The sequence below is a fragment of the Trachurus japonicus genome, chromosome 22 (assembly GCF_045865225.1).
Source record: "Trachurus japonicus isolate A0001 chromosome 22, Traja_1.0".
Classification (NCBI taxonomy): domain Eukaryota; kingdom Metazoa; phylum Chordata; class Actinopteri; order Carangiformes; family Carangidae; genus Trachurus; species Trachurus japonicus.
The window spans coordinates 15,619,805-15,631,516 of record NC_140928.1 but is presented as its reverse complement, the minus strand read 5'-3'; the positions used below and the strand labels follow the sequence as shown (position 1 = coordinate 15,631,516).

The following is an 11,712-nucleotide window of genomic DNA, read 5'->3' as shown; positions in this document are numbered from 1 at the left end:
AGGTGTCTCATTCCCTTTCGTGTTTTGAAATTGAGAGCGTTGGCGATGGAGATTCTGAAGTATCATCTTCCATATTTAATTGAGGCCTACAGATGTCAGATTGTTTTGACCTTTCTGCTCTGTGTGAGTGCGAGCGTGTGTGTGTGTGTGTGTGTCTGCATGCATGAATTTGAGGAGCATATAACCAGTTGAATATTAATGATTGATTAGGCCTGTCGTGGCTGTGCATAAATATCAAGGGTAGGTTTTATACCACGAGGGGCATTTTCTCTTCTCTTCTCTTCTCTTCTCTTCTCTTCTCTTCTCTTCTCTTCTCTTCTCTTCTCTTCTCTTCTCTTCTCTTCTCTTCTCTTCTCTTCTCTTCTTTTCTCCTCTCCTCTCCCCGCATTTTATTTGTTTCAATTGCTTGTGCGTTCCTCATTAGTATCAACATCCTCCCTCATGAGCCTTAAAATATCTAGCTGCTGTGACACTGCGTAGGTGCACTAAAACCATGACATCTTTAGAAAGACGTTTTCTTTTTTGTTGAAGGAAACTAGTTTATCTTCATCTCATGCCCTGGCTTCCTGTCTGTCTCGTTGTTTCAAGAACAAAAGAAAAATCTTGTTCTGTTGTTGAAAGAGCAGGGTAGAGTTTTTTTTTTTTTTTTAAAGGCAGATGTATCTCTGAGTGCCTTCTCAGAAACTCCTCACCGGATACTTACTTCTAGATATAGCGAGTGTGTGGTTGTGTGTGTCTTCCGGGACACTTTCACCTTTTGGAGGGGCTTTGAAGGAAGTTATCAAAACCCTCACTCTTTCATCTCCTCCGGCCTCTCGTTCTCTGCTCCTCCGCAGGTGGTTTCCCCTCGAGTCCCTCTCTTCTCTCGCTTGCTCTTGCCCACACCTTCATCACCCTTACCTCAGGAAAGAAACACACACACACACACACACACACACACACACACACACCGCTGTCCTCAAATAGTCTTCCAGTAACTCGTAGAAATAGGGTGTGCGTCGATGTGTACATTTTTGGCACCCCTCCCCTTTGCTCACTCATCTCAGAAGGTGCAAGTAGGTAGATGATAAAACAGAAGAGGTGGGTGCCGGCGATGATGCTGCTGATGATTATGTCATGTTTATGTCTTCTAGGGTTATATCACTTGATATGAGTCATGCCAGGGTGCAGATTCTGCATGATAATGGCGGAGAAGGAGTTGACGTTCAGTAGGAGGCTTTGGGAAATTACCTCCTTCTTTCATTCCCACAGGTTTGAACCGTTAGCGTGTATACTGGCCAGAACAGAAGCTTCTTTTTACCGGTCAAATGGTTTCATATGGTGTGATAATGTTAGTTTAAGATAGATATTGCTGGGTTTGTATGATTTGTATGATAAACCTGTCTGCCAAAATGGCTAAATGCCACTGTCATTCTCAATTCGAGCTGCGGAAAAATTCTCAGCACTTGCTTTTTTATCAGTCTATAACCGACTTGCCAATCATTTCAGGTCACTGTTTGTCGCACGTCTTACCAGTCAGACAAGTGAGACCGAGCGAGATGTGGCAAACTCTCGAAAATCCTTCTCTCTGTTTCTGTTTCTCTCACCCCTCTCTCCCAAAGTTTTCCTCTCTCTGGCTGGGCGGCCGCAGGTTTCCAAACAAACTAGCTGAAACATGTTGTCTGTGAGTCCGTCCATCCAGCCCTCCTGCTGGGCACCAAAGCTGCCATCCACAATGTAAGCAGGTGGCGCTGGCATCCCAGGGAGAATGGGCAGAGCGCGTGGGCGTCACACAGGCGACGCCAATCCAAAATTCCCAGCTGACCTCCAAACCAAGGCTATAGCCGCGCTCGCCAATCTTTGACAAACGCTAGTTTTTGTTTGTCCGCGTGAATCTTGCCACTGCGCTCTGGTTTCTCCAGCTGCATTCAGATATTCTTTGAATAATCTGGTCTTCGATGTTTTGTGCTTCACTTTATGCGAATGTCTTTCTCTTTTCCTGTCTCTCTCTCTCTCTCTCTCTCTGTTTGCTTTGTGGGGGTGCTGTTTAGCCGAGTGGGACTCGCAGTAGGCCCCAGGCCAGCCGCCTTCGGTTGGACGTTAATGAACGGAACAGGAGTGGGCACATCTTACGAAGCTGGCCATGCTGTCAACTGATTTTCATCTGGTGTGTGTGTGTTTGTGTCTCTGTGTGTGTCTGCCAACAGGTGCAGACCAGATCTCTATGCACTGACAAAATACAGACTCTGCTGTGCCAACACAGGTGATTTCCACCTAGCAAGGCACACACACGTGCACACACACACACGCATCCTTTCCACTTTCTGCAGTTTTTCAGTTTTTCTTACTTTCTTTCCCCAGCCTGAAACAGAGAACGCCTTCAGACCTAAATGACAGTTTGATTACTTAGATTGTCAGGGGAGTGTGAACTCTCTCTCCACTGGGGCGCCTCATTGATAAATTCTAAATCATTGCCTTTGAGCTGATGACATAAAACCAGTCTGATAGACAAACAAGGAAACACCTGTCACACACAGCCCTCAGTCAAACAACTCGCTGGTGAGCTGCATGCACACACACCCAGTGGAAGGTCTGAGTGACAACATCCTGTTCCTCTCTGGTTGTCAACAGGCCTGAAGCAACAACAGTATAAGCGTGTGTGTTCATTAGAATAGTACCTGTCTGGGGCTCCCTTTGCCACCTGGCTTTTCAAACAGAAGCAACCAACACTCCTAATCTTTCTTTCTATATGCCACAGGCAGACAAGATCCAAAGCTGCGTCGAAACAACAAAACCAAACATCACAGCGCTCCCAAATGTCACATTATTGTGCATCGCACACGGACAGAAGCTAACGAGACGGGGAGACAGGAACGTGATTCTCCTTGGAGAGAGACAATTTTCGCTGCCACGTCCGAGTCCAAAAATAACAAAGAACAAAGGCGGATAAATGAGTGAGTTTTTGAGCACAGGCTAGTGGGCTTTGGCAGCACTGGCCAGGCGGGAGGGGAGGGAGAGACAGGGAGAGCTAGCTAGCGGCCCGTCCACACATCTGTCCACACAGCACGGGGTGGGTTCCAGCGACACCCACAGAAACAGGCTTAACCTTCTCTTCCCCCCACCACCTGTTCATTACTATGGGCCCCCCCACTGAGCCACCGCCACTCTGCTCTTCTCCTCTCACCCGCTCCCTTGTTCTCGTTCTCTCTCTGTCTGTCGCTACTCGTTCCAGTTCTCTCTTTGTTATCCTGCCGTTTTTTTTTTTTTTTTTACCCAATCTCTCCCTCTTTCTTTCTTTTATTTATTTTTTGCCTTTTTATTTCTCAGCAGTACAGCGTTATCTCTCTTCTCGCTGTCTCTTCCCAATGAGTCTTTTAGTCAAAGTTAAAAATCTGCGAGGCTAATAGGAAAACAGATCTTTCTCTTAACAGGAAGGGATCATTAGACAGGTTGTTTCAACTAGTTCGAAGGAGAAAGCAGTGGCCGGCATACGTGGAGGGGGAGAAAAAGAGGCTTTTGATGAATTGTCTGTGAAAGTGTATCAGTCTACCCACATCTTCAAACCCCCTGGTGCCTCTTGTCTGCTTTCAGACCCATTTTTCTCCACATTGTTGGTAATTTGAGCATTCTCGCCCATGGCATCATTCATAGTTGGCCCATTTAAATCCCCTTAGAAATTCAATTTGGAGAAAGGAAATGACAAGATTTAGCTTATTGAAGTATGCCAGAACATCCACAAAAATCAGACATGGGAATATGTGAGATTGTAAAACCATCGTCATTGTTCCCTGTTGTTACTGTGTGAAAAAAAGGACCAAATAATCTCTGTACTAGTTGGAGCTCATTTGCATTTTTGATCATTTATTTAGCCAAGGTGAATCATGAAATAGCCCCTACATCTGAGGGAAGTATCACAGTAACTGGACCAGCAGTATTTTAGCAAAAAAAAAAAAAAAAAAAATCTAAATTACAGCCAGCCATCACTTTGGAGTAAAGTAAGAATGTTTTTTCTATACCATAATTTATGTCCAAAAGAAAACAAAAGAGTGACAAAATAAAAATAAATTGCACCCGCAGTCTCTCATATGGTACCACAGTGAGAGCAACTTGGCATGTGCCTATGCCATCATTGTAGATAATGTGGTACATATTTCAAATCAGCCAATTGTTATTTTTAACTGTGAAAGTGGAATCACATAGTGGGCCGTGCATGTAAGGAATGCAAATACCAGTCATGAGAACATGCACAAAAACATGTTTTATTTTTAAATATCGCACACACGCGCTGAGACACGTCCGCGCAGGAGACGAGAATAATGATCATCGAAAACAAATTTCAGTCTGACTTTAATGAATAACTGATGGGCCTGTAATAAACTCTCGCTTGCATTGTAATTTCAAATTGGACTCTGAAACATATCAGGAAAAACAAATAATGACAATCTGTCACTCCAATCCTTCTCTTCTTTGGTGTGTGTGTGTGTGTGTGTGTTTTTATGTGAGCACAGGGCACCTTGTTGACTTGCGTTCTGCTCTCTTGGATTCTGCATAACTCCAGATATTCTTTTTGACTCTTTAATTGCTTTTGCACAGTGGCCCTGATGATGATAAGGAGGACTTGGTGACAACATCTCAATTTCTCTCCCCAACTGAACGCTCCCCGTTTCAATTATCCTCGCTGCTTTCCTTGCCGCCCTCACTCTCTTGCCTCCAAATAAATTTCATTTCCCTTAAGCCTGCTGGTTTCAGTATCTGATGGCGTCTCACTCAGTTATCCATGCATGGTATTATCAGGAAGACAGGCCCTTACTGCTCACTGAGAGGGAAAGGCTGCAGGCCCCTTATTACATACCAAATATCAGACACCATATTCAAATCCAAAGTAGCTGGCTGTAGGGAATATGCCTAAACTGGTTCAGCCTGTTAAGAGTTCTGCACCGGCCCTGTGCAGATAAATGAAGCCCTCATTCTGTATGAGAAGGCAGAATTTGCTTTGAATGCGAGGCCTTTCGGTGTATTTACATATTTTTTTCCCAAAAATTTCTGCATATTTGCTAATTTGTTAAGTCATTTCTCTCTCCACAGAATGCGAGTTAAACAGTCGCTCTCCATCTGCATCTGCGAGGATCAGAGCAATTTGCAATCTGAGAACGTATGTAATGGTGTGTAAAAGGAGGCTAAATTAAAAAAAAAGAAGCAATTTGATAGTGCCTTTTACCACATGTCGAGATCAGTGGATTCAAAGGAGTGAGCTTGCCTCAGCTCTCCAAGCTATGAAATCATCACAAGCATTTTTTCCAGGTTGTCTACCATTAAAGAAAGAGAACAAGGAGGTAAGAAGTTGGATACAGCCCTTGGGTAGTTTGCAGCGTTATAAAGAAAACAATGAGCCAATCAAACGGTGTGATATCATATTGTTTTATTGCCTCCCAAAAGCTCCAAGTAATATTCTTTCCTGCTTTTGAAAACGACTGAAAGGATCTCTCCCCAGATTATAGCTTCAGTATGAAGCGATGTCATGACAATTTTCCCACAGAGAAGAAACTCAAAAGTCATATAATAATTACAGAGTAATGAATGTACAACAATAAACACGTAAGCTAGTCAAGGCAGCAGAGATAAGATAGTGTTTAAGCACCTTTTTTATTGCAAGAGGCTCCCACAGTTCAGGGTGTTCAAAGGTCTCTAACACAACCACAGATGTCCATAAAAGCCAGCAGTTCTTGATCAAAGCAGAGTGAACACATACGAGTCATAGATGAGCTACTGGTGATTAGCTTGGTTAACAGAAGGCAGCCCCTTTCATTTTGCAGATCAGCCCACAGAGTAAAATAAACAGAAAATTCACATTTCATTAAAAGAGAGCATCTCTTCTACCCTGTAGTCTTTTCCAAACTTAAAGTAGTAAATAGAAATATCAGTTGAAATCAAACACAATTATCTGCTTAAGTTAAGAATTAGTAACACAAATGCTTCATATTTTAAAGATAATAATAACATAGAAAGTCATATGTTTTGGAAAAAAGTGTTTTAATTTGAAGATTTTATGTTTTACTCCCTGCCCACTAAGCAGGTAATTTTAGCGTATTGTGAATCTAAAATGAATGTTAAGTCTGAATTCTTGACATCTGAGATATTATGCCGTGAAATCAAATGAAACCATTTCACATTTGTTTCAACATTTTCGCACATATTCAAACCAAGGTCTAATCTGTGAGGAATCTTTTTAGACCTGCACAGTATCGCTGGAAACTGGAAAAACACAAGTGTCATTATCTTGTGAAGAAATATATTTTATAGGAATATGGGGACCTATGTAATCATGTATGGAGAAGATGATCATTTGAGTGAGAGAAATTAAAAAATAATTTTGAACAGTTGAAAAAAACAAACTTTTTTTTGTGACTAAGGTTAATGAAAATTAAAAATTCATAGAAGAGAAGTTCATAGATATATATTCAATGTAGGAACACAAATACTCACAAATAAGGAGCTAGAATCTGAAAATGTTTGGCAATGTTTGTAGCTTGAAGATTTGATTGTGTATAAATTCCCATTCATAGATTCCTGTGCAGTAACCTAAAACAGTCATGGCTGTGTACACATAGAGATAAAAGGGATTCACTAATTACATACTCTGGGATCATTACTCTGAGAGGACGGTCTATAGAGGTGTTTGTCATGAGTGGTGGGAACTTTATAACGTTTTTGAGCTGAACAGCTCAGAGGTGGGCGGATTTGCCTGCTGTAAAACTGACCGGCAAACTCTTTGATGTGTGGACTTTATGCGGCGTTGCGGCCCTGCCAGCGTGTTTGTTCACTCTGTTATTGAACGGTTATCTTTGTGACAAGACGACACTCAATACCAGAGCAGATAAAGATGAAAAGCATGGATTGCGCTATTTTCTCCTCTCTTTTTCAAACTGTGAGCCTCCTATTTTCAGGGTCAGTGGACCGAAGAAAGATAGAGATGGCCAGAAATGAGACGATCAATGTTGCATGGTCTGAGTCTTAATAACACAGTGCTTCGCGTTCACGGCGGAGCGAACGATGGAGATTTGGCAGATCGATCGAACACAAGTTCAGCTATTGAGTGGGACACATTGCTGTAAATTCAAAAGTCATTAGACTCATTTACTGGCAGTCCTGTCAAAAAAAAATTGGAGTAAGGCAAGTACAGGTCAACTGCCTGCTTTACTTCAAATAAAATCAGAATATCAGGAAAACGAGGAGCTGTTGTCAGAAGAAGTGTGTGTAACAGCAGCTCACATTATGCCGGGCTGCACTGAGATGCACCAGTCCCCTGTCTCCACCAGCCTTCCTCTCCCTTATTTTGGGGCTAATTCAATTTCCCTCAGACAGACTCTCACACGCTGACGCCGTCTCCATTACGACGCGCAGCCAAACACAAGCATTCATTAATTAGTGGCATCGTTGTCTTTTAATTATGCATGTGGCTTATTAGGCACCTCACCCATTCACCCAAGCCCTCCCGTCTACACTCCCCTCTGTTTCCTCGCCGTGTTCATACGGGACCTTTAAACTTCCACCTGCACATTATAGCTCTAATAAAGCTGTTATCAGCCCGTGAAGGAGATGGCAAACAGGTGAGAAGGAACGAGAGGGAGAGAGATGGCAAACAGGCGACTGAGGGTTCTGATATGTCAGCAACAGAAATTAGCTAACTGCACTCCTGACTGTGACACAGGCAGGTAGAGAATAAACCCATGACTCCCCCTCCTCACCCACCCCCCTCCCTCCCACCCACTCCCCCTCACTCTCTCTCTCTTCTCCTTTCCTTTAACTCTCCTTCCCTGCCTCCACAAACCACAGACAGAGAGAAAGAGAAGGGAGAGAGAGAGAGAGAGAGAGAGAGAGCGTCAGCCGGTGAATTTTTACAGCTCTCCAAAATCATTATTGGCAATTAGCGTTCGTCAGGGAAGACAGCAGCTGCTTGTAATTACAGGTAGCCCCTCATTACTTCTCAGTGTAGGGGAGAGGAGGGATGGGAGAGGAGGGATGGGAGGGAGAAAACATGTTCCAGAGCCAGTGTTTATATTTATTTATATATTTCTTTAGCCGTGATGTTGAGCCACATAATGTATACCGGCTATAGCAGAGGGCTGGAGCCTTCAGCAGGTGTAGCTTGAGAAGAGGAGGAGGAGGAGGAGGAGGAGGAGTAACTAAACTCATTGTAAACAGGCAACGATATCACACAAATATTGTGCTATTGCAGTAGTGTTGTGTGTGTAAGAGTGGATATGATTGTATATATAAGGATTGGTGCATACTTATTACTAGGTGGTGTAGTTGTCATTTGCAACTATACTTCTGCTGCTTATCATTCACGGCTCTACGCAGCTAGGGCTACAGGAATATCAACATCAAAAAAACTGAGCTTGGCCGAGGCATTCTAGGACGCGGTCATCTCCATGTACATTTTTTAAGATGTTTTGAGAGCATACCGTTAAATAACAATAACTTTCAAAGGCAAGAGATCTCAAAAGTAAAAGAAAAAGTCTGTTATATAAGAATATGTTTATATAGTACTTATATATTCAGGCACCATATACTAGGTGTGTTCCCAAAGTATATACAGTATTTCTCTGTGGTAACAAGACTGACAGTGTTTGAATGTGATCAGGTCAGTCAGTTTTGGTTTGTGTTGTCTTGCACTGCAACAATTTATCTCTTAAAAGTAAGAATAAAAAACAAAAACATGGAGAAAATGTTACTTAAAATAAGTAAAAAATATCATCCAATCCAGGAAATCAATTAAAAAGAAGGAAGAAATTGAAAATTGTGAAAGTGAAATGCTGGGATTTAAAACATTTTGGATGATTTACAATTACCTTTTTTCTGTGTATCTATCTTCTCTTCCTTTAAAAAAAAAAAAAAAAAAAAAAAAAAAAAAGTAATTCCATCAACTTATCTCTTGCTTTTCTGTCTTCTATTGTCCAGTATCCAGAGTTTTGACTGTTGCAGCCTTTTCATTTTCATTTGTTAACTGATATTTATGTACACAGTACTCAGTGTCCAATAATAATCTTCCAAGAAAAAACAGAGATATCTCATTTTAATTTGCAGTCCACTGCTTTACACAAATTGTGCTTAAACAAAACCATTTTAACGTCATGTAACCTAGTGTATCAGTCTCACACAGGACAGACAAACAACTGTGTTGATTAAAGATAATGTAATAACAAGATCATTCCCTACCAGCCATAACCACATCAAATGAAACAATGACGCAGGTGATCAGATGAGAGTCATGATGTTTTTGTTTTTTAACAATATCTTTGCAGCACGTCATGTATTTCATTATGATAATACTCCTTGCAAGAAATACTGTACCAACCTCAGTGAGCTCCGGGGTGGATGCGACCGTGTGGCTTATGAGCTAAGTTTTTCTGGCTTGTGGAGAAGCTGTGAGATCTCAGCCTGACATGGCACAGGTTGAGGTTAAGGTGACCTGACAACTTGACTGTTAGCATGCCCTAAAGATCGGCACAGCATGGCACAGCGGCGTGTTTTCTGGCCTTGGAGGTTGATATGGTTCAGCCTTTGTGATTTACTCCACTAATGGTTAAAGATAGATTTATGTTAGGGTGGCTTCACCTTAGTCAACCAAAGGTGCCAGGCACTCTTGGTTGACTCATGCAGGATGGTTTGCCTGATAGACCAGAAACTCCTTAGCGAAAAAGTGATTTAAAAAAGCACTCCTCCACAAAAGAGGTATTTTCACATCATCACACTGAAGCTTAGATCTGGCACAGGTTAAACAGTGCTTCATTTCTAAGCTATATTTTTTTAATCTCAAGGCAAGCAGTCTCATTAAAGCATCGCTTCAAGTTTAGATTCAACTATCAAAGGACTTTTTTTCCCATACCTTTCATACTACGTTCAGCATTTCCTAATGTTTGGCAAAAATAAAATTGTCAAGAGTTCATTCTGTCAGATCTGTCATGGCCACATTTCATGGCCAAAAAAATGCCATTATGTAAATGTTTGCACCAGACCCGGGCGAGGTTGATGATAATTTGACAGCATAGCAGAAATAGTTAAACCTTTACTCAAGAAGGTGGAGAGATGCAGCTTCTACGAACTATAAAAGGAGATGTTTCTGAGGGCGATGAAGATGTGGTGAACACATACCTCAGGCACAAGGCTCGACTCCTATGAATCCTTAATTAATACCATCTGAATGCTTTACGTGCCCTGGTGACTGCAAGGCTTGAAATCCCACACAGAATCTGCCATAGCCTGGGGCAACAATCACACCAATTAACCCAGGGCAGAAAACAATGGAGGTGGAGTATGTGTGGCTGGGTTATACAATATGGACCATCGCCTCAGACAGAGCAAGGTTAGGTTCAGGGGAGTGGACGCCCTGCTCGGTGTCGGGGTGTGCTTTTCAACACGGAGGTCAGGTCTGCTACATGCAAGGCCTCTCTGCAAGGCTAACAGAGGGCATGCTAATAGCAGCCAAGCATTAGCCTCTTAGCCTCCGCGCAGGGTTTGGCCTGTTCTCAGAGGAAAGGAACGTCTGAGTTTGTTTTTCCTCTTTGTTACTGCCCATAAGTATCAGTCTCACTTACTGAATGACTCACATCGGTTCATATGCTGCATAAAAGGGAAAAAAGTCACAGCTGTCAATCTTTTCCTGACTACCATGACAAGCCAACATTTTTCATCTCCTAGCAGTACACACAAGTCAATAAACATAAACACGGTTCCTGCTAACAACATAAACCCCTAAACGTGTTCTCGCTAATTTCATAAAGCCATTTATAGTCTCTTTCAATGAGCATATACTATAATTGTCTGTTACAAATAAAAAAAAACTCTCCTCAGACCTTGAAGATGTCTGCAGAGCTTTATGCGCTGCGAGAGTGCTGGTATTTATTTTCTACACACACACATGCGCGCACACACACACACAGTCTCCTGCTCAGTTACAGTAGAACAACCGGCATCCTGGCAGCGGAATAGCTCACATTTGCAGGGCATCTCTCGTTTCCACTGTAGACCGTCCAACGCAAATACAAAGAACAACTGTCACATTCAAACTGGAGCTGAAATGACTGGCTGGGTTTCGATTCATCTTGTCTGTCCGGGTCCCTCTTTTTTATTCGCTGCCATGAAAAGTTGGAACTGTATGAGAACCCCGCGCTAGAGGGAGAAGATCAAGTGTGTAAGGATTTAACAGATGGAATTGGGACTAAATGAAGCGCTAATGCATGGATGGTATGAATCCACTGTGCAAGCTGTAGGTTGTTGAGAATCTTTTTAGCGGTGATGTGATGAGATCCGTTCAAGGTGGAAGTTAGTTATTGATTTAATTTCCACTGAAAAAACGTTGTAGAAAGTGTGTTTAAAGATTTGTTGAAATATTATCTGTGATTTTCCTGTTTTTCAGCTCATAAGTCTTTGCAGGGATGATTAATGCAGCCAAGTCAACTTTGTTTCAGATTCAGAGTGGGTGAGTATCTGTGCGAGTGGTACTAGTGGTTTATAACTGTACAAGAACAGCAGCAGCTGCACTGTGGTTTGAATGTGTCCTCTGTGTTATTTATTACTTGATTAACTTGTCTGAAGAAAGGGATTAAAGAATAACTGGACATGGGTGATTTTTTTTTCTAACAGGCTTGTGAAGACACTTCACATGTTGCCCCACTATTTCTGCAATGCTGTGACTTTGATAACGAGCCCCTAATGTGCCACCACTACACA

At 42.2% G+C, this 11,712-nt stretch overlaps 1 long non-coding RNA gene across 2 annotated transcripts in view; it reads left to right on the top strand.

The window, feature by feature from the left end:
* The first annotated feature begins 2,182 nt into the window (after nucleotides 1–2,182).
* The window catches only part of LOC146963757 (uncharacterized), a 59,594-nt gene continuing 50,064 nt past the window's right edge, over nucleotides 2,183–11,712 (top strand). The window contains exons 1-2 of one of the 2 annotated variants that reach the window (XR_015034718.1): nucleotides 2,183–2,242; nucleotides 2,738–2,933. This is a non-coding gene — a long non-coding RNA (uncharacterized LOC146963757). The remainder of the gene's footprint in view (nucleotides 2,243–2,737; nucleotides 2,934–11,712) is intronic. The other variant, XR_015034717.1, reaches the window with a different exon arrangement.